The sequence below is a fragment of the Egretta garzetta genome, unplaced genomic scaffold, assembly GCF_000687185.1.
Source record: "Egretta garzetta isolate BGI_Z169 unplaced genomic scaffold, ASM68718v1 scaffold175, whole genome shotgun sequence".
NCBI lineage: Eukaryota > Metazoa > Chordata > Aves > Pelecaniformes > Ardeidae > Egretta > Egretta garzetta.
Genome location: NW_009259860.1, coordinates 2,460,519 through 2,484,626, shown reverse-complemented (window position 1 = coordinate 2,484,626; position 24,108 = coordinate 2,460,519). Strand labels below are relative to the sequence as shown.

General features: G+C 39.8%; 1 protein-coding gene across 1 annotated transcript in view; it reads right to left on the bottom strand.

Annotated features, from left to right (window-relative positions):
- Window positions 1–23,032, bottom strand: part of TTC39B (tetratricopeptide repeat domain 39B) — a 65,987-nt gene extending 42,955 nt beyond the window's left edge. Inside the window, exons 1-2 of the mRNA XM_035895569.1 lie at window positions 22,898–23,032; window positions 7,144–7,178 (exon numbers count right to left, since the gene is read on the bottom strand). The gene's annotated coding sequence lies outside the window, so the exon portion shown is untranslated. The remainder of the gene's footprint in view (window positions 1–7,143; window positions 7,179–22,897) is intronic.
- Between the last annotated feature and the right edge of the window lie 1,076 nt (window positions 23,033–24,108).

Genomic DNA, 24,108 nt, shown 5'->3' with positions numbered 1-24,108 from the left:
AGGGCTATGATTAGGTAGGACAGGCTTTGCAGGACAGAGGTGAGATGGACAGCTGTAACTTACGGACCAACAGCACCTTTAAAATCAGGATGTGTCTACCTTTCCCCTGAAATCGTACCCGATAGCGCTAAAGACTGAGGAATTCAGAGATACCAGAGTTCTCCACCGCATGACCTGGAAGCAGTGCTTATGTGTACTGTCACTATATTAAGATTATTTGGGGCAGGGAGTCAAGTGCCAGGATGCCTCTCATCTTAATTGCACGTGAAAGGCAAACCAGTTTTGAATCAAGGTTGAGCAGTCACATAAAAATTGACCGAGTTCACACACAGAACATACGATTTTCTGTCTATAACTCAGTGTTAAGTGTCCTGGTTTTGGCTTGCAGACAGCCCACACTTGAGGCCTCAAGAAGTATTTCCCAGTAAAAGCTGAGGAAAGAGTCGGGAGCACATTTCCACAAAACTGACAAAAGCAAGCTTTCTGTCTGAAAATATCAACACATGTTCAAAAGATCTTCCCTGGATTGTCTTAAAGAAAAACCCGCTAATACACACTCAAGCCACTTTCCATTTAGACTGTTTCCTCAAAATGCTCTGAGGCAGTTTTCAATCAGGGGGGAGGGGGGAAGAGAATAACACCAAACCAACAAAACAACCAAAACATGACATTATTGAAGACCAGAGAAGTTTTGTTTCTTTGATAGTTTAAAACAAAGAATGTGGCAAATCTGGTTTTCAATCTGGTTTTTCCCTAAAAAAAAAAAAACCCCATCCTCCCTCTCAATATCTGAGCAAGTCATAGCCTACAAGTTTTTCTTTTTTTCTTCGATGAGTTAGAGCTCATAAGTGCATTTTCTTACCTAAAGTACTGATGACTTAAAGATTGTACCACCAATCCCAAAACATTAAGGAGAGTCCAGATCACTTTCAAAGTCTCTGAAGTTATTCAGAGAAGGCAATTCAAATAGCATTATGCAGTCTTTATTAAAAGCACAGGATAAACATTAATTTCCTGAAGGAAATTTTAAGAAAGAAAACACAGATGTGATCAGTAGATCATGCATTCCAGCACAACATTGAGATTCCAACATGGTAATTAATAGACTCCAGAAGTCTCCAGGAACCCCCACCCCAAAAATACTATGTGAGTTTACTGCCAGGGTGTTAATTTATTTTTCATGGGAGAGCAAGCCACAAGCAGCAACCCAGATATTTAGGCTATGTTAGGACAAACTTCTTTTGGCAAATGCTGGATCACAGAAAAAACACTGCTCTGGTATCTTTCTGTGTGCCAGCCTTTCAGTGAAGGCTTACAAGAGAGTAGCATGGTGTGGAAGAGATCGCTGTTTCGGGCAGTTCTGTGTAGCATGTCCCCAAGACATTCTGTTTGGGCTTGTTTTGTCGAACTTTCCTGTATTTATTTTTCCATCAAAAGAAATATACTGAAAACATTAAAAAAAAATCTTCTATTGAATAGTTTTTAAAGATCATAATGGTATCTGAGTATCTTCTTCAAAAAGTCAAAGCACAAATAGAAAATTTCATGATTCTATAGTCCTAGCCTTTCTTCCAACACCCTACACCTGTCTATCAACAACTAATTTGTACATGGGGAGTTACTAGGCTCTGTTTTGTCTGGCTGATAACGGATTCCTAGTTAAGGCCCCATCATGCACACAAATACATGCACGTCTGCAGAAGCTTCTCCCCAACAGCTTTGTAAGGCTACCACATGTATGCCTGATTTTTTTTTTTTTTTTTTTTTTTTTTTTAAAACCCCCCCCCCCCCCCCCCCCCCCCCCCCCCCCATTGTTTTCTAAGCAGCTATGGACACAGGCAGAATTGCACATTTCAAAGTCAACAGAAGATAGTGATATAAAAATTTGCACCATGTGGCCTGAAGACTTCCACTCAAACACAGACACATAGAGAAATCTTACACCAGAGACAAAAGGTGTAGTTGCAATAAATAATAAATGTGGAAGAATTGGGAATTACGTAATTATTACCCACTCAAAAACCCCTCAAACTTAAACAATTTATAATCCAAGAACTGTTTGGGGTAGAGAAGGATTAGTGAGATTAGGCTGGTATCTCGCTACTGCTGTTCCAAATCTTGAGACTGAGAATGTAAAGTAGCTACTGTGTCATGTTTATATAGCTATGGAATTATTATTTACTGGATACAAAAATCACCTTTACTGGACCTTTTTTTTTCCCTTTGACCTTGAGGACCAAACATAAGAAAATAAAAAGATGATCATTTGTCACAGCTGTTTCTCACCATCTTAAGACAATGTCAGAATTTGAGTTCAAACTCAGGGAGACAAGCACTGTTCTTAAAAGTTTCGGGCTCCCTGAATTAAAATTTGAATTTAGAGCCATTTCCTCAGCTGTTCAGTTTCATTCACTGACAAAACACACACATGTCCAGGTATAACTGAAATCTTAACTACACTTCTGAGATTACAAGGATAACCTGCTCTAACTTCCTTAAACACTTCTGGCCCTTAATCTATCACCCCAGTAATACCACGCAGAGCTGCTTTGGTAGGATCAAGGATTAACAGTATCCAGCTTTGGGTAGGAAAAGGAAATGCAAAAGAGGAATGGTAACACAGCAATGAAATACGCCTCTTTCTGCTGAAATTGATAAAGATAGGAAATCCTAAGAACACCATTATCCATCAAAAATCATCTGTCTGTTTTTCCACAGAATTCTAGCTTCCACCTTTTCACTATTTCATTTTTTTAAATGTGTTTAAATGAGATCTCACGATCTTTCCACTGATACCATAACTCAGGGTCTGGTGTCAGAAATTTCTATACAAACAGCACAACGTGAAGACTTCCCCCCTGCACATAAGCTATTTGAAGCAGCCAGGCAGACTTCTATGTTTCTTTCAAAAGACAACTACAAAGTATCTTCTATAAACATTCCCAGGCAGCTACCATAATACAGCTACTTTAAATGCTATTATGCATTTGCACAAGCTTCTGATAACAGGGTGGTAATTGAAAATACCGTCTTGCCTTCATCTCAAAGAAGCCTGCACACCAACCAGTTCCATAGAAAAGCATAGCAACTTATTCCTGACACATAGAGATGACGATTTAAGGAACAGTAAGTAAAATGAGATGGGAGGAAATCCAAATACAATTAAAATTCCGTACAAGTTCCTAACAAATTGAGAACATCAGAGGACGAAACACATACAGAAATCAAAACAGCAGTGACAAGGTCAGTACATGCTAGACATAATATGGTGATCGTTAAAAATTGTCAAGAACTCAAACCTCTTTTAATCATCTTCTTCTACAATCAAAGAAGAGATAATTTGCAAAATTATACTCTGGCAACAGAAAACATGGATCTCTGCATTCCACAAGAAAAATTTCTGAATAATTTGGGGGAAAATTAAGGTAGCAGACATATATAAGGAAAAAAAAGTCATAGAAGATGAAAATTATCTTGATCAGTAAGATTGAAATTAAAGTTCATAGTTTTTTCACAATAAGATTCAGGTACTGATGAAGCACTTTCAGCAAGAATTAAATAATGAACAAGACAAGCTTACATCTTTTCCATCCATGTATGGTCTTGAACCTGCAGGTGCTTGGCAGGTAACAGCATTAGGTTACCACTGTGAAACATATTTGCCCAAAACTTAAAGTACGCAGACACTCCAGTGGAAAAATGGGAAAGTATTTGGTAAAAAGTAGCTTACTACCACAAAACTTCTTGACGGGGGCTTGAAAAACAGAAAGAACCATTTGTCTCCAGTTACTCAGCTCCTTTTACAACAGAGTATGCCAGTCTGAAACCATTTCTGAGTTAATACAACTGTGTAATGGCAAATTTACTTTCACATATATCCCACCTATCCTCTTCATAAGGTTAAACTGCTACATCAAAAGTTATCAGTACCTTGAAAACTTAGTAACACTATTTGGCAGAGAAGATACTTGGGGACATGCTACTGCTTGCTTTAAGCAAAATGGCAGACTAACCTACTGTAATAGACTTTCCCTGGCTTTAGCACCAGTAAGTGAAGAACTGCATTTACAGGTAGAACTCCATTTAATGGTCCCTCCACATTTCAACAAAACAAGTATTTCGGGCTCATTACAAAAACTGTTTTGGAGTTGCTGTGTATACCTACAGTAGCCACCACAAGCAGAAGATCACAAAAGAGTCTAATCCATTTAGACAATCAGAGCAAAGACTGATTTTCCTCCTGGACCTGTCCTCATATACGACAGCCAGCGCTAGAGATTTAGGGAAGGATTTTACCCTATTAAGATAACTCATGGCCCTTTTAACATCTAACGTGCACAACCTGGTATCTACAGTTAAGCAATAACATTTAGGGAATAAAGCCAGTTAAAGCCAAGTTAGATTAGCAAAACCATTTGCTGGAGCAACATACAGAGCAGTGTTACTCTATACATACTTTACATGAAGAATTACAGAGTGGTGTATGAAATACTATGAAGACATGGTTCCCACATGTTCTTTCCCAGTTCTCTAAACCAACAAGTTCCTCTGGCAGAATCTGAAGGAGCTCTGATCTCTCGAGTAAACATCAACAGTCTTTGTAGACACAACTCTCTCTAAAAAAAAAGGTCCATTTTAGTGAAATTCAATTCGGTATAACTACAATAAGCCACTCAAACCAATGGCAGGCATAACATCACAGAGCTGTAACGATGCTACTTTCTTACCTGAAGTAAGAGGTTGAAACATTGATACATAGGAAAATTTTAAGATAAATGGTATCAACAGCAAAATTATGGAAATAGTTACAGCTTCCCAAAAGGTTGAACTTCTGGTAATTAATTGTTTCAGTGTAGTAATGTTTCCAAATTTCTACTACTGTATTATTAATAGAAAAACCTGCCATTAATTCTAGACAGGGAAAGATCAAGAACTCCCAAATCTAGTACCAGACTGGTTACGGCTACCGCTCAGGCGAACTACCAGTATAATTTAAAAACTGCAACCAATGAGTTTCAAAGAAGATAAGATTGAAGACTTCCACAAAAAGTCCCAAGGTTTTTTTTTCAGTTCCTTAGGCACTTTTTTTAAAATAGCTGTACCTTCTGAAGAATTTGAAAATGGAGTCTAATCAAGTGAAGAATCCTGCCCAGGTACAAAAGAACACACACATTTCTATATAATTTCCTTAACTGCAGAGTAGTTGTGCCTAAACACAGAGCAAATTCATCAGCAAGTATTCCAGCTGAGAATATCCTACTCTTACTGCTCAAATACTCACAAACTGAACCACCTTTCTATAAACCTAATTTCCAAAGGAAACAACATACACAGTTATGCTGGCTGTCCACTCGTGTCCCCGCGCTCTTAGTATTTTAACCTACTGGCCAGCTTCAATCAACCAGATTTCACAGAGAAGCAGTGGACTCAAGGGACAGTTAGAATAAATATCTAGATAGAGCAGAAATACCTGAAGGGCACCTACTAAGGGAAAGATTACAGTATAATGGTTAGTTTTCTGTTTTGTTGGCCTACTGAAAAATCAGGCTACCTGCTGACCATCCAGGAGGAAGGAGGATGCATATGCAGCCAGGTGGAAGGAGAGGGATGTAGTTTATGAGGACAAGCGTCGGGGTGAGTACTAGCTCAGAGAATGCAGTTACTTGCACCGTACTTTCTCCTGGGCTTGTGCAGGACCACCCAAACAGTAATTGTGGGTGATCCTACATTACTGAAACAGGCTGAATTAAGGGCTGTGAAACACGAACAAACAGGTGGGTTTTGCATACACATATACCAGAATCAGGCAGCAACATAACAGTACAGGTGCAGTATTTTTGGCCAGTGGACAGGGGCAGCAACAACAGTGACAACTGTTCAACTACAGACACCAAGTAACAACACAATTTCTGTCCCACCTAATACTCTCTCCATCATCCCACATTTACTCTTCTACATAACGGTTACTACAGACAGAAGCAATACCAGGCAGAATAAACTAGCATCAGTCTAACATCTAGACCGGTATAAAAGGAGTCCCTGTATGACAGCTATGAGCACAGAAGAGAGAATCAGGAAGAACAAATCAAAGCTCTGCATGCCAATAATAAACACCCATGCCCAGCTCAAACACCAGCAAAACCAACAAAACAACCTCCTCATAGAAGGACTGAGCGTTGGATAAATATTCTCATAAAGTAGATACTACAGAGCCACTTCATTCCCTCTCCGGAGGGAAGCAAGAGCCAGAGAAAGTTATCTGATCATACAGCAACCACTAGGGAGTCAAAGGAAAAAAAGTAATCATTAACATGAGAAGTTCTCAACACAAATATATCAAGCTCTTATTTCCTTCCTTCTGAGTTTCAGGAAGTGATATATTTAATTTTTCTACTACAGTTTTACATAGAAAGCAGACCTTACCACTCTAGGTAAGATACACATAGTGGGTCTGGCAAATCTGTGAAGTATAATTTGCCAAGGCCATGGAAATTTTGGCAATTAAATTCAGTCCCAAGCTACTGCTCCTGGGTCTGGAAGTGTTTTAGCAATCTAAGGATATCACTAGAAGTCTCCTTCTCATGTGCTTCATGGCAGAAAAACGCAGTAAAATCCTACAGAAAAACTAAACCCACTTATGAACAGCATCATCTGTTTCCATCACAGTTTAAGTAAGGTGTTGCTTCAGCACGAAATCTAATGCCAAAGAAGTGACAGTATCTCACTCCATTAGGGAAAAACATCTGTGCAGCAGTACATTATGAGGTACAGCAATTTCCTTTTGAAAATCTTGCTTAGATGGTCTTGCATAATGTGTGATATAAAGTTTTTCCACTAATGCTGAGCTATCATTTTTTAACGATGCAGAAATGTCTATAGCCATAAGTGTGCAACTAGAAGTTACTGAATTTGCTATTTTTAGTTCTTTACAACTTTCACATTTGTTGACAAATACTTCATCAGATATCAACCTAATTACACTTCCATTTCCTAACTCTTGGGGACCTTAACTATTCTGGAAAATGCGAATGTGGTCAGTGCATATAAAATGATGCTTCCCTGGACTGGTGTGCATGCAGTATTTCATTGCTGTATAAATAGCTTTAAGAAAAACATACACATTTTTTAAAAAAGTCTACTTACACAGGGATGTTTTCAAAGGCATCTTCAAAATTTTCCTGCAAAAGAAAAGAAACTGTTTCAATCAAATGTGCATGTGTTTTGGAACTCTTTCTGCAACACAGCAGAAAGTTACCATTATCAGATAGCACTTAATTCTGCAATATACAATAATAATCAGAATGTTCGCAGTCTACTGGCTTTTTGTTAAGCTTTCAGTGCAAATCATTACCCAAACAGAAACATTTCCCTATGGGCCCACTACATCAGACTACAGTTAAGTTAAACCAAAGACCTCTTCCTCTTCAGACTCCCAAACTTCCACCATGTAAATCACAGAAGGCAATACAGACTTATGCCTCGGGACTTTGTGCAGCACATCTGATGCATCCAGGACACACTAGCTGACCAGTATATCTACACGTTTAAAAAAAATAAAAAATAAAAAATAAAAAAAGGAAGCTTTCTAAGCATATAGCTGATATGCAGGTTGGTCAGAGTATACATACTAGGTCCAGAATACATTATAGACAGTGCGCATATACAGCCAGCTCACCCAACAGTAGCAGTTATGTGAACAGCTTGGTCCAGGCATCCAGAGGATGTCTCTCTTTCCACCTAGACTCAAACCTCTTTCTGCTTAGGTTCAAATTTCAAATTAAAATAAAGGAAGAGATGCACAAATGTAAAAATGGTCAGAATGGTTCAGCTCAAGGTTCATCTATTTCAGTATCCAGTTTCCAAAACTGGACTGTAGAAGCGTGTAGCAGAGACAACAGGGCAAACAGCCCTCCCTCCTACATCCTTCTCTCCACCCCAGACTTCCCAGCTTTATGGCAACTCAGGGAATTCCAGACCTTGATGTGATTTGTCCATCTGGTGATTTTCACTAGATCTCTGTTCCAAGTACTGGTCCGGTCTCCCCTTGATTTTATGTAGAATTCTTTTTGTTCATGAGGTCATAACCTTAGTAAGGAATTCCGTAAGTCTGCCACCCATTTTGTGCAAAATAATCATTCCTACTTGAACTTGGACCCTACTACCTTTGTTTAACAGTCCCTAGCTTTTGAATTGAAAGACAGCGAAGAATCAATTCCTACTTGCTCTCTCCTTGACATTTACAATTCTGAAACTCTTTGTTACATCATCCAAATCCTCTCTTTTCCAAGCCAAAGACTGCTACCTCAGTTGCTCCTCAAACAGAAACTATTTCATACTTATGACTGTCCTTTCTGCTCTTTCCTTTGGAAAAGACTAGAAGCACCATGGAACAGACCATTGCAATTTTTAACGTATCCCAGGAAAACACTGACTTTGTGTGCAAAGGAGTAAGAAGATACAGATCTGACACATCATTCTCAGGGTATGTAACCACCAGTGACATAAGCACTATAGTGCTTGCATCAAACCTTTCAAAAAAGAGTTTTGAAACCAAAACCCATACTAATAAAGAAACAAGTGCCTTGCTAAAACACCAACTGCAGCCTACTTCAAGGCTGGCTGCTCAGTTAAGACAATGCACACGCTTGGAATATTGTTGGACTCACTGGCAGAGAGGTGGAGGACTTGTGTTTTAGTGGTATTTACCTTAAGCATGACAGCACAAGATTGAAGCTGACATTCAGTAATACTTCAGGAGATGGGCCTATGCTGCATGAATTTTGCGCTCCTCAGCAAAGTCACTAGAAAATGCCACTGGATAAATAATCCAATAATTATTGTAATGACTCATTAGATACTGTTTCTCTGCCACAGGACAAATTCAGCAATACACTATGCGACTGTCATCTACCCTCCAGAACACAGGATCATAGAATCGTTTAGGTTGGAAAAGACCATGTTACTTGTATTTTTAACTGAGGTAAAAATTCCATTCAGAGGGAAGAAAAGTTGCAAAAGGACAGGACTTTTGTCATATGTCACAGGTAGAATATGCTACTACATCGTTTTTGAACTACTGCAGTTGCATGTTCTTCATTGCCTGCAGCTGCCAATGGCAAGGAGCAACATGAATGTATTTAAAGAAATTTTATTAACAGACTGCCCAAATGCCCTCTTTCAAGCTAAATTTACCAGATGACAATACGATAGTAGGCAGAACAAGACCTACTGTGAAGAATACAGTAATCAACTTAGAAGACAACAATAAAATGAAGCCTGATCTGAGGAGAGCTGAACTGAATTTCAAAAAGCTGAACAGAAACCAACAGGAACAAACATCCTGAACAGAAACCCTGTTTCCCATGTCTCACCCTAGCCACTGAGAGAAGTCGTGAGTCTTCTAATAAAGTGCTTCTCTGAAGAGTGTTTGCCTACTTGAGCCACTTCTAGAGATGAGAGAAGAAATTCAGCAAAATAAAGAAACAAACAAAACACGCTGACAGCTTTTTGAGCACACCTCCATTTTTCCTATGAGAGCAAACTTGACAACCAAAGCCGAGGTACTTTAAATTGTCAGGTACTTATAAAGAACAGTAACAATCAGAAGTTTACATCAAGATGTAAAAATATCTGTTACAAGAACCCTTTGCCTGCTCTTTCAAACCTGAAAGCAGGAGCTATATACAAGAAGAAAGGGAGAGACAATTCACACTGCTTAGATAAGGGCCTGCTTTGCCTGGCTCCTACTGAATTTTGTTCCCTGCTATTCACACTGGTCTGAACATTTAGAAGACAGAGTACGACCTTGGTCTTTTTTCCCCACATACCAAAGCATAGGCAATAATCACACCCTCTCAAGAGATTCCTCAAGGAAGCTAAAAAAAACATTGATGAAGATGATGACCTCTAAAACGAAAAAAAAATTTTTAAAAAGCATAGTTTTTCCTTTCCATTCTCACTGCAAGCAAAACAGGTATTCAAAGGTATGCAATTTGACATCTTGTTCTTACTTCCATAAGTATCTCACACAAGTTTGTAGTTGGCTCTACAGAATCTCACAGATTCCCTATATACAGAATAAAGTTGAAGGCACTAAAAGAGAAGCACAGCCATTTTCTACTCCATGACATGCCTCCTACAACACTAAGAGCTACACCATCCTGAAGTTTAAAGGAAAAGACTGCAATTGAAGTACCCAAAACAGATCCTCCCAGATCAAGTCCTGGGATTCATCAAGTTCCTACCAAGACATAAAATATTTCAGAAGTAAAATAATTGGAAGATAATCACTTTTCTCCAGTAGTCTGTTCAAATGTACTTGTAGATTAAGGAAAAAAAGAAGAGAAAAAAATAATTTCAAGAGAAAAAGATTTAAGAGTGAAATGTTACATAAAATACAGAGCATCTTGAAGACTTCAAGCTGTACATAATATACACATGTATAGGTATGCAGATAATATATATTACGTCAATTAAAAAAAAATAAAATAAAAAAAAAAAAATCAAGTGACTGATAAAAGCTTATCCATTCCTCAGAGTACAGAAGGAGCCCAAAACCAGGGACAGACACATTCTTGTACATTTGGTTAAAGCCTAGTGAAGTTCCCGTCTTCAACTGCTCATCCCAACACTGCAACTTCCAGCTGATACAGCTGAAATGCCATAACCAATTTCCAGAGGTACTTGTCCCTTTCAGTCTACAGCAAACCAGATTACTTAATTCAAGCTAAACAGTTTTATTCAGCACTGATGACAGGCTGTACGGAAGTTCCTTCAAGCCTGAAGTTGTGTGCAACTGAATCAAGACATATTTGTGACCTCTACACTTCAGCAGTGTTCGTGTAGTAATACAATTTCCTTTGTTTACGTGACTGGAGAGACTTGACAGAGACTGAGGTTAGTGCAGTCCTTCCTTCATTTCCTTCACCTGACTGGGGACCATCCTGCAGCAAGTCCCAAAGGTCCTGCTCCAGTATGACCTTGTTGTAACAGCCACGCACATTCAGCAGAAATCTTCAGGAAACACAAACTGCAGTTAAACCCACAAAAAGAGCAACACAGCTTTTTTTTCAGATAGTCTACTCAGAAAAAGCAATGTATTAACGTTTAAGTCGGTATCAAAAGAAACACTAACAACCTTGTCTCTCAGTACATAATGATGTTTAATGCTTCAATCCACATATTTTTATTTCACCTTTTCCAGATAACATGTCAACCCAAGGATCTAAAACACATTAACATAAGTAAAATTGTCACTAGATGGCATGACAAAAACAGATTCAGACTTTTCCACAAATCTGGGAAAAAAATTGGCACAAGATTTGACAAAATAAAGTCATCCCAAAATGTTTTTTCTTGCATTACATAATCTTCATTTTTTTTCTGGTTGATCATTGTAGTATTTCGCATCTTTTTGATGCATCATTTTCAAGACATAAAAGGACACAGTGCATTAATGGCCAGAGTTCCTGTACTCTTCAGCAACAAGAGCAGAAACCATTTGCAGCAGAGTACAATCCACCTATAAAGCCTCACAAAAAACAACATACAAGTGAGACCCTTAAGCTACTATAGGATATTTATCAGTGACGGTACTTTTGTTCTAATACACTGGTAGAAAGTGGAAACAACTGCTTGCCTTGACTATTACAGAAATCTAGCATCAAAAGTGAACTCTATTTTCTTGCACGCTCATTCTAAGTCATTTAACTAAGCAACTTTTAAACTATATCCTGTGACTCTTTGTTAACTATTGTCTTAAGTTTGCTAACTGTTTTGTCAAGCTAAGTGTTTAAACACTTGCTCTTTTCAAAGTGAAGTAGGCAAACTTGGTAAAACTAAACTATTACTTAAAAATCCAGATTTATGACGAGATACAATTACCAAGTAAGGTATTAACCATCTAGAGTCTCCCCACTCATAACAATATAACTTCAGAAAACTAAGTCTGATAGTATCTAGGAACACTAGCCATGGTTTGGAGTCCATATTAGAGTGGGCAAGGGTAAACAAAGAAAAAAAGCCTTAACTCAAAAACATCAACATAACATAAATAAGGCTGGACATTGATTCAAACAGGCAAATGAGACCACATAAGATAATGGTGAAATAATAATAGCAAGAATTAAATGCTACTGCTATACCACATTTACCTGCCTAGTCACAGCTTTATTTTGTAGGTACTAAATAGAGCACAGTTTTAAGGAAAGATTTTAAGAACCATAAACTTAACAGTAACTCCCCTCCCTGGAAAGCCCACACATTAAGATACTGCAAAGCATGGGAAACTATGAAGACAATTACATATTTAGCAAGCAGATACACTTTGAGGTGCTTTTAGTCCTGATGCTTTTGTCCAAACTTCTATTCAAGTATAGGTACATCTGATTATTTCTGTCCTCTTTTGTCTTCTGTAATTCAGCCCCATACCATTCTTCCCCTCAAAAAAAAAAAAAAAAAAAAAGAATCCTAGGTGAAAATGATGCACAGTAAGCCCAGCCTCTGTCAACAGCCACGCTGCCTGCGTGCTTTTGCCTGTGGGAAGCACAGTTGCCAGTTTGGAAGTCAGTGGCTGGATTCTACATAAAGAGGCTTCACTGAGAGGTCTGAAATTTCTCAACCCAACAGGAAGGATAACACGCCTCACACTGCGTTCACACAAAAATTACCATTCTGAATAGGGGTTCGCCTCACAGGACTGTAGGAGGTTTAAACAAAACTTAGTTGACGAGCTCAGAAGCAACTTTCTAAAATCAGGGGAGATGCACCCTATTCCCTCTGACTAAAACTGTCCAGACCCAGCTGAAAGGGCAATAGCATATCCATTGCTTGCAGGGGTATGGGCTAAATCTCTTTTACCCCTTTAATACTGAATAGAGGAAAAAAGTGTGACCATGGAGAGAGAATGGGGGAGGTATAAGAAACTGATCTACAACACTTTATTATGTCAGCAGTCACCACACAGGTTTATGACCAAATGGGACAGAATATTAAAAATACATATATATATTTTGAACAAAATCTAAGTACATACACTTTTCCTTTTCTATTACTCAACTTTGTAAAAATTCATTTCTCCTTAGCCAGGACAACATCAAAAATGATACAAAGAAAATGGTGGCTAAAAATTTTAAACTCCAGGCCCAAAGGAGTGACAACTTAAAATCATTGGGCATTTAAAATTTACCGGACATTACAGCAATATGCAGGCTCCTAAGAATATTACTCAAGGATACGAAAGGACAATATACCTTAGTTGACTTGACTGAACTGAGAACTGCTAACAGAGGCTGGAAAATCTCCCAAGTAAAAAGCAACAAAATTAGTAAAACTCCCAGGGGTGCAGGTACATGGGAGCATAGCTGACTCCAAGCCCACTGTCAGTTCTCTACTCAAGCATTTTGCATTTGCCTTACAAAAACACTGAGATTTTCTTAGTCTTTGTGATGAGTTGACCCTGGCTGGACGCCAGGTGCCCACCAAAGCCACTCTATCACCTCCCTCTTCTTGCCCTCCTCAGCAGGACAGGGGAGAGAAAATACATGGAAAGGCTCATGGGTCGAGATAAGGACAAGGACAGATCATTCACCAGTTGCTGTCACCAGCAAAACAGACTCAACTTGGTGAAATGAGTGTAATTTATTACCAAATTTCAAATCAGAGTAGGAGAGGATAAAAAAACCCTAAACATTAAGACACCTTCCCCCCACCCTTCCCTTCTTCCTGGGCTTAACTTTACTCCCGAATTCTCTACCTCCTCCCCGCAGCGGCGCAGGGCGATGGGGAATGGGGGCTGGGGTCATCAGTTCATCACACATAGTTTCTGCTGCTCCTTCCTCCTCAGGGGAGGATTCCTCACCCTCTGCCCCTGCTCCAGCCTGGGGTCCCTCCCATGGCAGACAGTCATCCATTAATTGCTCCAGCCTGGGCTCCTTCCCATGGGCTGCAGGTCTTCATGAACTACTCCAGCCTGGGTCCCTCCCTCCCACAGGGTGCAGTCCCTCAGGAGCAGACTGCTCCAGCATGGGTCCCCCATTGGGTCACCAGCCGAGGAATCTCTGCTCTGGCACCTGGAGCACCTCCTCCCCCTCCTTCTTCACTGACCTTGGGGTCTGCAGGGTTGTTCCCCTCACATGTTCTCACTCCTCTCTTTGGCTGCAGATGTGCAGGGTTTTGTCTTTTTTTGTTCCCCCTTTCTTAAATATTTTATCACAGAGGTGCTACCACGATTGCTGATGGGCTCGGTGTTGGCCAGCAGCAGGTCTGTCTTGGAGCCAACTGGCATTAGCTCTATTGGACATAGGAGAAGTTTCTAGCAGCTTCTCACAGAAGCCCCCACTGTAGCCCCACCCCCCACCAAAACCTTGCCATGCAAACCCAATACAGTCTTTCAAGTAGACTCTGAAACTTTAGCCAAAGAATTGCTAGAATAGCCCAGAGCTACCATCACAGCAATCAACAAGTAACTGAAGTGCCTCAGTTACTGTGAACTGGTTAACATGACACCAATCTCAGGAAAACAAAACAAAAAACACCACCAAAAAACCCAACTCCAAAAAGAACACAAACCCAACATTTAATTAATAAAGAATTAGAGCAGAATCAACACCGTCTGAAAAAAATGGTGATTTGAGAATAATAAAAACCTCTCTTGGTTGAATGAGCTGTAAAGACAAATACTTCAGACTTGACAAGACCTTTTTTTACGTGCTACACTGATCTACTTTTAAGAGGTACCTGATAAAACATACATTATGTTAAGAATTGGCTGAGTAAACAAGAGTAAAAGCAGTTGTCAGTGGACAATCATAATTAAATTGTTTCTAACAATTTCTCCAAGGCTTCTTTCTGCTCAATACAATTTTTAATCAATACTCTCAAAACGAAATGTTCAGCCATAAAGAATTAGTGGAATACAAATCAGAATAGCAAAAAATACAATCTCTCCAAGTGACTGGGATCAGTGAGCAAGTCAGTCTCAAATGAGGAGATGCTCATGTAAAAATCAAAGAAATCACACACAGAGGTTGAAGTTGGGAAAGCAACATTCCTAAGAAAGACTGAAAGGTCATTTTGACAAGAAATTCAATATGAATTCCCGGTGTTAACGTGATCCTTAATTTAATCTGCAAAACAGTAGAAAAGAAGAAAGTTTTAGCATCCAATACCACAAGGATGAAAGCTGTGAAATTTTGTGCTTTTCCTAGAGCTCAGCCTTCTTGAATGTTGAGAAATATGTAAGGTAACAGAAGAAATCCCATTAAAATAGTTCAAGATGAAGAACACATGGCTTACTGTAAGACCTGCCTGAAAGTTCAATCTTTTTGATTCACCAAACGCAGGACAGGAAAGGTATTTACTATCTCTGGCTCACATAAACAAATTCACAGAAACAAAACCAGTACCAGGCAAAAACCTCTTTGGTTTCTTGAAAACATTAGTTTTCATCATGCCCTTTTTCTGCTAGAATTCACATTTTTCAGGCAGAGTGCTAGCTACTGGAGCACACCAGCATGAATAACCCCAGACACTGTCTTTCACATCTCCAAATTAAGAGTCTGAAGAGCACACAACATTACTGTTCAGCTAAGCACAAATTGCTGGGTTCGACCACAGCCAAGTTTCACGAAACTGACAGCTTTTGTTATACAAGGAACAATTATCTGTAGTTCTGACATTATACAGAGAGTTTGTTCAAATGAACTCATAGGCTATGACTTGAGCCAAAGATGCTTTTACGGTACCAAATTTACTGTCAGAATCCCTTTCATAGACTCAAAACAATAATGCGTGTATAGATGCCTAAGTAGTTTCTGAATACTGCTCTTCCCCAGAAAAAGTATGTTCATTTTCCCTATAACACAAAATATCTTTTTTCAAAGACTACATGGATTTGACCTTGTTGCTTTAACCAACACCCACCCGCCCCCCTCCCCAGCTATTCCAGTGAAGCATCAAATATCAGAGATGACTACTCACAAGAAAGAACGATGGAGATGAACGACGGTGCAAACTCAGTAGCCTGAAGTTGTGAAAGTGCAGCTTGTAATACTGCTCAGTTAAAAATTCAGCTAAGGAAATTGGTTTTTTTTGATTCATCCGCAGTAAGAGAAGTAGCGTAATGCGTACACACACCTACAAACTTCAGATAGAACCTGCACAAACTAAAAAAAGAAAAGTAATTCTGAGAACTTGACCTACGAAACATAATCTGTTATGGACACCTTTCCTGCGTACTAACAATCGGATGATTGTGTCACATAAGGACAGAATTCAACTGTTGCTTAAATGGGCAGTGGCATGAGACAACATTAACTAGGGCTGCATATTTTTCCAGCTGTTAAGAGAGATGGTAATTCCAGGCATTACAGCAGGACCCAGAAGCTAAGGTGTCCATTATCTTGAGCTAATTCATAAAGTATTGATGTAAAGAAATAGTGTTTTCATGAGCCAGGTAACATACAGGTTTCTTTTAATTTCAAAAATATAGATGCTTTTCACTTCCTAATACTCAGAACTGAGAGTACTTTGCACCACAAAGAGCTTAAAAATTGAAACTTTTTAGCTACCGTTTCATTAGACTTGACATACTCATTTCTTATAGAACAGAGCAGTCCACTTTACAAACTACCAGAAAAGTAACCTGAGAACTAACTACATCTTAATGCTTATTGTCAAAAAACCCCAAACTTGTGAGAGAAAAGGCGTTTCAATGTTGTCTTGTCAGAGAAACAACTTGGGGAAGTAGAGGGAAGAGAAGACATCCCCAACCCTTCTTCTCTGTCACCTACACACGCTTTATTTGCCACTGTGACACTGGATCCTGGTATTAACAATTCGTAGCCTAGGAACAGAAACACATGAAAAACACTCAGTTCAAAGGGGAAGGAGACGATACAGCTGTTACAAAAGAAGAAAACGATTTCCTCTTCCCAGAGGCAGAAATAGCCTTGAGACAGCAAGAACTGAATTGAAATGCCTAAGTTCTGTTCTGCTCAGTACAACCAATTTTTACATGAAAACTAAAAAATATGACATTCATTTCTCTAAAGGAAAAAATGCACATATTTTTGTGCTTATGTATTATTTCAAACTTATTGGTTTGAACTATAAATATAACCCCATCTGCTTTTTAAAAATTGAGTAACTGCACAAAATCTCAGTGTTTTTCCAGAGAGCTGAGTGGACTGATTGATGGCTGTTTTGGAGGAGCTGTGTTTTGCTAGAAGTTTTCCACTGCGAATCAAGAACCTCAGCTGTCAGGAGCCAAAGATCAAGCTCAGTAGTTCAGACTTCCTTACTCAATCTCATCCCCATGGAACAGTATGCCACATTCAGGATCTTTACTAACCTGACTGACTTGGTCGGGGGTCATGCTTTAATGAAAAAAAACCCAACAAACCCAACCATGCCCCAAAAAGAAGAGAACAGGACTTGCTAAGGTAGAGCTCAACTTTACTAGAAATTTGGTTAACTGAAGAATTGCTGAACAATTAGCCATCTAATTCTTAAACAGAGTACCAGCCACACTGCATAAAGCCGGGCAGGATGGAGAATGAACGTCAGCTGAAGGAATTACCTTCAGCGACGTCAGTCGTTGCGGGTTGGAGTGGTTACCTGCCAGAGGGAGCTGCAGGACGAAGGATTTCTGAACCCACGTCCAAAGACAGGGCGCAAGGCGGCCACACTTCAGTAACCTGACATCAGTCTCACTTGTTCTGAACACAACTGGCTGAGCTTCTGCTGTTTTAAACGACACCTCTCCCTCGTGACTGAAAAGCGCAAACAGGCAGATTCAGTTACACGCTGAGCGAGTAACGGACCATAATATACCGCACTTTAATTGACATGCAAATGGCTGCTGTCAACAGTTATTCACGTTCAGATTCATATCCAACATTTTGCACATAAAAGCAAGAGCACAGCTTCAGTTAAAGTTGGCTGAATACCAAGCTGGCTTCCCTTACTGTTTACACTGGCACCTTCCTACTATTTGACCTGCAGTTGGTTTTGCACGAAGAGCACTTCTAAGAGGCAGAGGAACAGGGTAGAAGCATCATTGCTGCAATAAAGCTTTTTTCCTCATTTTTACATTAGTTGACCGTCTTCCCTGTCCATCTCACACACATCCCCTTGGAGACCCCCGAGTCCAAAGACGGGTCATGTAGATTTACATTTGTTTGAGTGGCACCAGAAAAAAAAAAAAAAAACAACCACACAACAAAACAAACAAACCACACATTCAATCAGGAGTTCCCAGCACCAAAGCACACTCCTCATTGAAAATCTCCAGAGATTGTGTATGTCATGACTCTTGATCAATTTCATTGGACAAAACTGATTGCCAAGCAATTCTGAACTGAAAGGCAAATACAAAAAGATGCACCTTGGCTGGACACATCTTCCTCTTCATACTGTAGGAAGAGTGATTTAAGAAGAATGTGAAGGAGACTAAGAAGACTGCAAAGGTAAAGGCAATGCACAACCATCCTACAGACACTACATGAGGGAAGACACTGTAAGCTTGCCCTCTCTAGCCATAAAAGAGATCAGTCAATCAAATTCATTCTTCTTGCAGCAGACATGCCTCTGAGTCTTGCAAGAACTTTGTGTCAAGCTCATTAAAGTTTTTACAAAAACTTCGGTGGCATCATTCAGTCATTTCACAGAAATTATGTAAAACCCCATTATAATAAAAAGGAACTTTACTATGCTCTTTATGGCATCTATAAAGCTGGTAAGACCCTCTTAACTTGCTTGTATGTAACCAAGGCATGAGCAGCTTGAAAGTCACTAGTCTCTCTGTGACTCAAATAAAAAAGCTTGGTCTTTTCAATTCTGGTGAAGTTATCATTTCACAGCTAGTGACATTTCACTCATTCTAGTTCAGAGCTGGCCATCTCTCATCAAGTTTAACGTCCCATGACTAGCTAACTTTCACAGAAACTTCAGCTCAGTCTAGACAAAGGATCACTGGACAGTTATCTGCTAAGGAAATGGTAACACTTCAAGAAATAGGACCCTAGTGCATAACGACGCAAGATGCCCACTTCCACTCATCTGAGTCAACACAACTTAACACATAAAATAAAGTTACCATGAAGAGGAAGGAAAAACATCTTTGGAAGATCCATTTGACAAACACCAGACAACACATCTGTGGCTCTTTTTGGACTTGGAGAATCCCAATTCTTCCCCTCTCACAAGGGTACATCTGTTCAGCAGTCTCATCTAACCTTCCCACCTTCACTCCTGTATTTCAGCATTCCTGATGTGGATGATGAGGCAAAACCTGACAGTTTTCATCTAGGCTGCCTTATGCGTTATCTTACAGCAGGACACTCATAATAAAAAAAAAACCCACACCATAGTAGAATTGGAAGCAACAACAGCCAATGTAGTACTTCTCTAATCTACTACTGAAAGTTTTTCAGTTTGCTCACTGAAAATGATTCTCCACCAGCTGGAAAAGCAGCAAGAAGTAAATTAGAAAGAAAACAAGTTCCTTAAATCACTTGTTCAATACAAACAGCCTTGGATGGGAAAAAAACAGTATACAGTTAACTTCACCCGCTTCCGGCTTCCATATCAGATATGTTGCCACCATGACCACTGATCAAACTGTCTGGCAAAAGCAGTTACTTTATGGCAAGTAAAAAATATTTTCCATTGCTGTTTCTTTCATTATCTAAATGCTACAACTTTTGGTTTTGCCCTGCTAAGCTTCTTCATTTGTAAGCGTTAAGTATTTGCTACTAAACCAACTTCTCAAAAACCTGAGACCTCTGATGTCAAGAACAGGTTTATTCAGAACCAAAGACAAAGAAATTATCCCTCCCCCAATCTAATTTTCTTATTTTTTAGTGGGAGTGCTGGCAGCTGCAGCTGAACTGAGCTGCTGACCCAGCTGATCAACATTAAGGACAGCAAAAAACTACAACGAACCAGTAGTAAAGAACAAGGGGCAAAAGAACTGGGAGGCAAAACAAAAAAAGCATTAAGACTGTAGTGAACACAAACATCTAATGATGAAATGGATCATAAACTAAGACCATTTCAAAGGTTTTAAGCCACCAGTCAGAACCACACGGTAGCAGAGAGAATAGCTCTACCCCTCAAGCAATGTGGAAATGTGTGCATTGACAGGCAAGGCTTAATCTCATAAGTGCAGGAAGTCAAAAAGACTCTACAAACTGCGTCCAAAAAAAAAAAAAAGAATCTTTTCTCTGGTTTTGTAAAAGCCATGAACCAACATGAGAGTTATCCTGCACTGAAGACCACCTTTCCAAAATACCTGGCTGTCACAACAAAGAATCAGTCATTGATTTTTTTCCCAGTTCCAGTGCTCAAAAGAGAAATGCCATCACTTTCACTAGATGAAAGGGTATCAGCTATACTTCGATGGCATAATGTTCAATGCCATGGCTGTAGGCTTTGGAACTCTTCAAGTATAATTTTTTTCAGGACAACTGGTGTCTTACCTACTATGAAGAATTTCATAGCTTATACACGGAGGCTTTCTAAGGATCTCATTTAAATGCAGCTTCAGTTGTCATACTTCCACAGACTTCCTCATCTCATTCACACAACAATGTGCTTTATGGGTTTGTTTGGGTTTTTTTAGTTTAAAAAAAAAAAACCCAAACCAAAACAAAAACACACACACAGATTGGTCCAACCAGGAAAATAAGAACTGCTCGAGTCACAGCACTACTGCAACCCACTGTAAAAAAGGACTGCGTGATCAGCATAAGGGAGTGCTGCTGCTCGAGCATTCACGTACTTCAGAGACAGGTTCCATTATTGTTGCTTGGTATTTGGTGTAACTGGAAGCAGTTCAAAGAACAGGACTCAAATAATTGCTTTTTAAATAATAATAATAATAATAAACTTGCAGTTTTATCTTAGTGTTGCGGCACAACAATACCACAGCTGAGGTCTCTGAAGCATAACATCAATTGTGCTTGTACCATGAAGAGAAACAGTCACCTATGAAAGTGCAAGCAAGACAAGTATCAGTGCTTTCCATAAGTTTGGCTAAAATTTTAAAAGTGTATCAGAATTACTAATAATATGTTTTCATATTACAAGAGTAAGCGTCCAGTTCTGTCAGTCCTGGGCATAAGAGGTTTGCCGCTCTTTGGTGGTGGTTATCTAGTAAAACTGTACTAGTATTAAAAAGTATTAGCAGTTGAGATTTAAATGCATTTATTAAATTTCCAAGTCCTTCTCCAGCAAAGATCTCTTGCTAGCATACAACAGTTCCCAAGCTTTGATGAGGTCTCCAATTCCACAATCAAATTCATGTTAAGCATGGGTAGCTTTCAGCAGGTTTTCAAAACTTCAGTCCCAGCCTCTCTGTCCTTATCCCACAACATACCTAACTTCTTCTCATGCAATGTACCATGCTGAAGACCAAAAAAAAGAAAAAGAAACAAGAAAAACCAAATTCACATAATTTTGTCTATTTTTTAAAAAATAAGAGCTTCACACATATGGATCAAACAGAAAGGCATAGTGTAAGTGAAGCTGCAATTACAAACTGAGAGTCAGTCTTGACTCAGCGTAAGAAAGAACTAGACACATCACTTCCCAGTGAAGGAAAAAGGGTAAAATATAAATAGCCAAGAGGAAGAGCACACTGCGTTGTCCTGAACTTTACTTGGCAATTTCAGATAAATATGCTCAATGCTCACTGCTTCCATAGATTTCTAAATACACCAAGAAAAATCCTAATTAGGTAACAGGTTCACCGTGCACTTACTACAAACTTATGCAGACAAAAGCATCAGTTCTTAAAAATTACAGTTCCCCTAGAGGGATATTTTGACAGCGTTCCAGAATGCTTACCAATGTAATCAACAATCCTAAATGAACCTCATTACAGAGGCACCACCTTGGAACTGCTGATATTAACACTTTTCAGAGATGACCCCAAGCTGAGGAACAAAACATGTTTACCTCATATTAAAGATGATACAGTGTCAGCAGTGCCTATAACTAATAAAAACAAAAGAAAAATATGACAGAAACATTAATATGAGCACCTTGGGTATTAACCTCCCCCTTGCCTCTCTCAGGTTAAATACTCTCTTGACTACACAGCTGGTTACTCTTTTGTACAGCATGCAACTGGAGTTGCTGCCTATTTAGCACCACAAAGCTCTATTTTATAGCGAAAAGCAATTTAAGTGATTTTTCTTAACTGGTTCATTTCCTCTAAAAGAAGGTCTTGCCGCAGTAACAGTAATTCCAACAACCCTATTTACGATAATGTTGCTCTCATTACAGAACTTCAAAGTCTCTATGGGTATCTTCCAACCCACCAACTGTACTAAGTGCAATAACAAACCAGCAGAGGTTTAGGAGACAACATTACCTACAGTTACAAGTGTCTGTAACACAGGATTAAAGCCATGACTTTTGCCCAGAGCACAGCCTGTCCCCCCTGGTGCAAGACAGACACAGGCCACCTTCCATCTCTCCTAGAAACAATGAGGGTTTTTTCATTAATAGAAAAGCACCCTCTTAAGGACACAGCAATTTAACTTCATTACTAGTATAAAATTAACTAGTTGCTGGCTGATTTATACATGTGTTCTAGAGAGTTTGTTGTCTTTCCGCCAGAAAGAAAGTGAGACAGACAAAACACCTAACACCGAAATATAGTGCCACATTCAGACCCAAGTGTCATGTTAAATTACACCAAGCAGAATCAGACCTTCACTTAACCAGGCAGTAGCCCAACGTGCTGGTTCTTCCTCGACTACTTACAGGCAAGCACAGAGCACATTCTCACACGAAGTTATCAGGATAACCCTTACCAAAACCAACGAAACGACAACGAAAAAAAATCACAAGTAACATGCGCCTTTCACTAACTCACAGGAAGAGTTACCTTATCAATGTCCCCCTTAAGTTTTGTTGATGTGTCAAGTGTCTATGGCTCTCCTTCTTCAGTCAACACTCCCCCTACTTTAATTCTTCATCCAGTCCATCCCCAAGCAGAGCATGGTATCTCCCCTGGCATCGAGGACAGCTGCAGGGACACTGCATCGACTGCACGGTCACCCTGGAAGCAGCACGCGTTTCCCCACGCAGAAGCTGCAACCTTTCCCTCGGCGCTGAAGCATGTCAGAAAGGTACGCGTCACCCCCCACCACGCACGCTCCCTGCACAGCTTCTGACGTTGCGAGGAATTTATAGGCGTCGGAAGTTCTAGCCAGAGCATAACAAGGACAGAGTAAACGTACCGTTGTTTCCAGATTTGTCACTTCTTCTGCTCAAAGGGCCACTTCACCACAAAGGTAAGGTTGCAGTACGTCGATGCCCCTAGGCAACTGCTCATGCACACGCACCCCCTCCTCCTCCTCCTCCTCCTGAGAGGGTTACAGCCCTCTTTTGGCACTTTGCACTGCGCACCCCCAGGCAATTGGAGCACTGGCTCCCTCACACCAAGCCCAGGCTGCAGCAAGCGTCCAGTGAACCGGCCGTCGTCACTTGCCCTGTACAAAAGAAAATCCCCCATGACGGCGCAGTGCAACCTACAGCACTCAACCGCCGCACAACGCTTCCTCCCGTCAGCACACACAAAACCAGAAGAGCCAAACCCATTCACACCGAGGCACGGAGTGCTACTTTTAGCTACGGAGGGAGAATTACCAGCCAGACCATTATTCCAGGCTGCCAGGGAACTATTTAGGTCATGGCTGGTCTCTGCCCGTTGCCAATATCCATACCCATTTTCACTATAGCCCGCCATCATTATACACTAGAAAGTTTTTATTAATTTGCAGAGACTGTTGCAAAATTTTCTGAAATCTCACTTTTGACTTTTTTTTTTTTTTTTTTTTGCATGGTCTGAAGAAGTAACTGAAAATCTGCAAAAGGGCAAGATTTCAAAGTAAGAAAGATATAATTTAGGCCAATTTCTGCAACTACTGAAACATATGTTCAGAGGTTTCCAGAACTCACCTACATGATCTAAAGAGACCAACTGCTACTGTAAGGTATGATTTGCACAGATACAAAACACAACACTCCTACAAAGTTTACCTTCCTGGTATAAAACTGCCTGCTCTATTGCCCCTCCAGCACAGACCAAAGCTA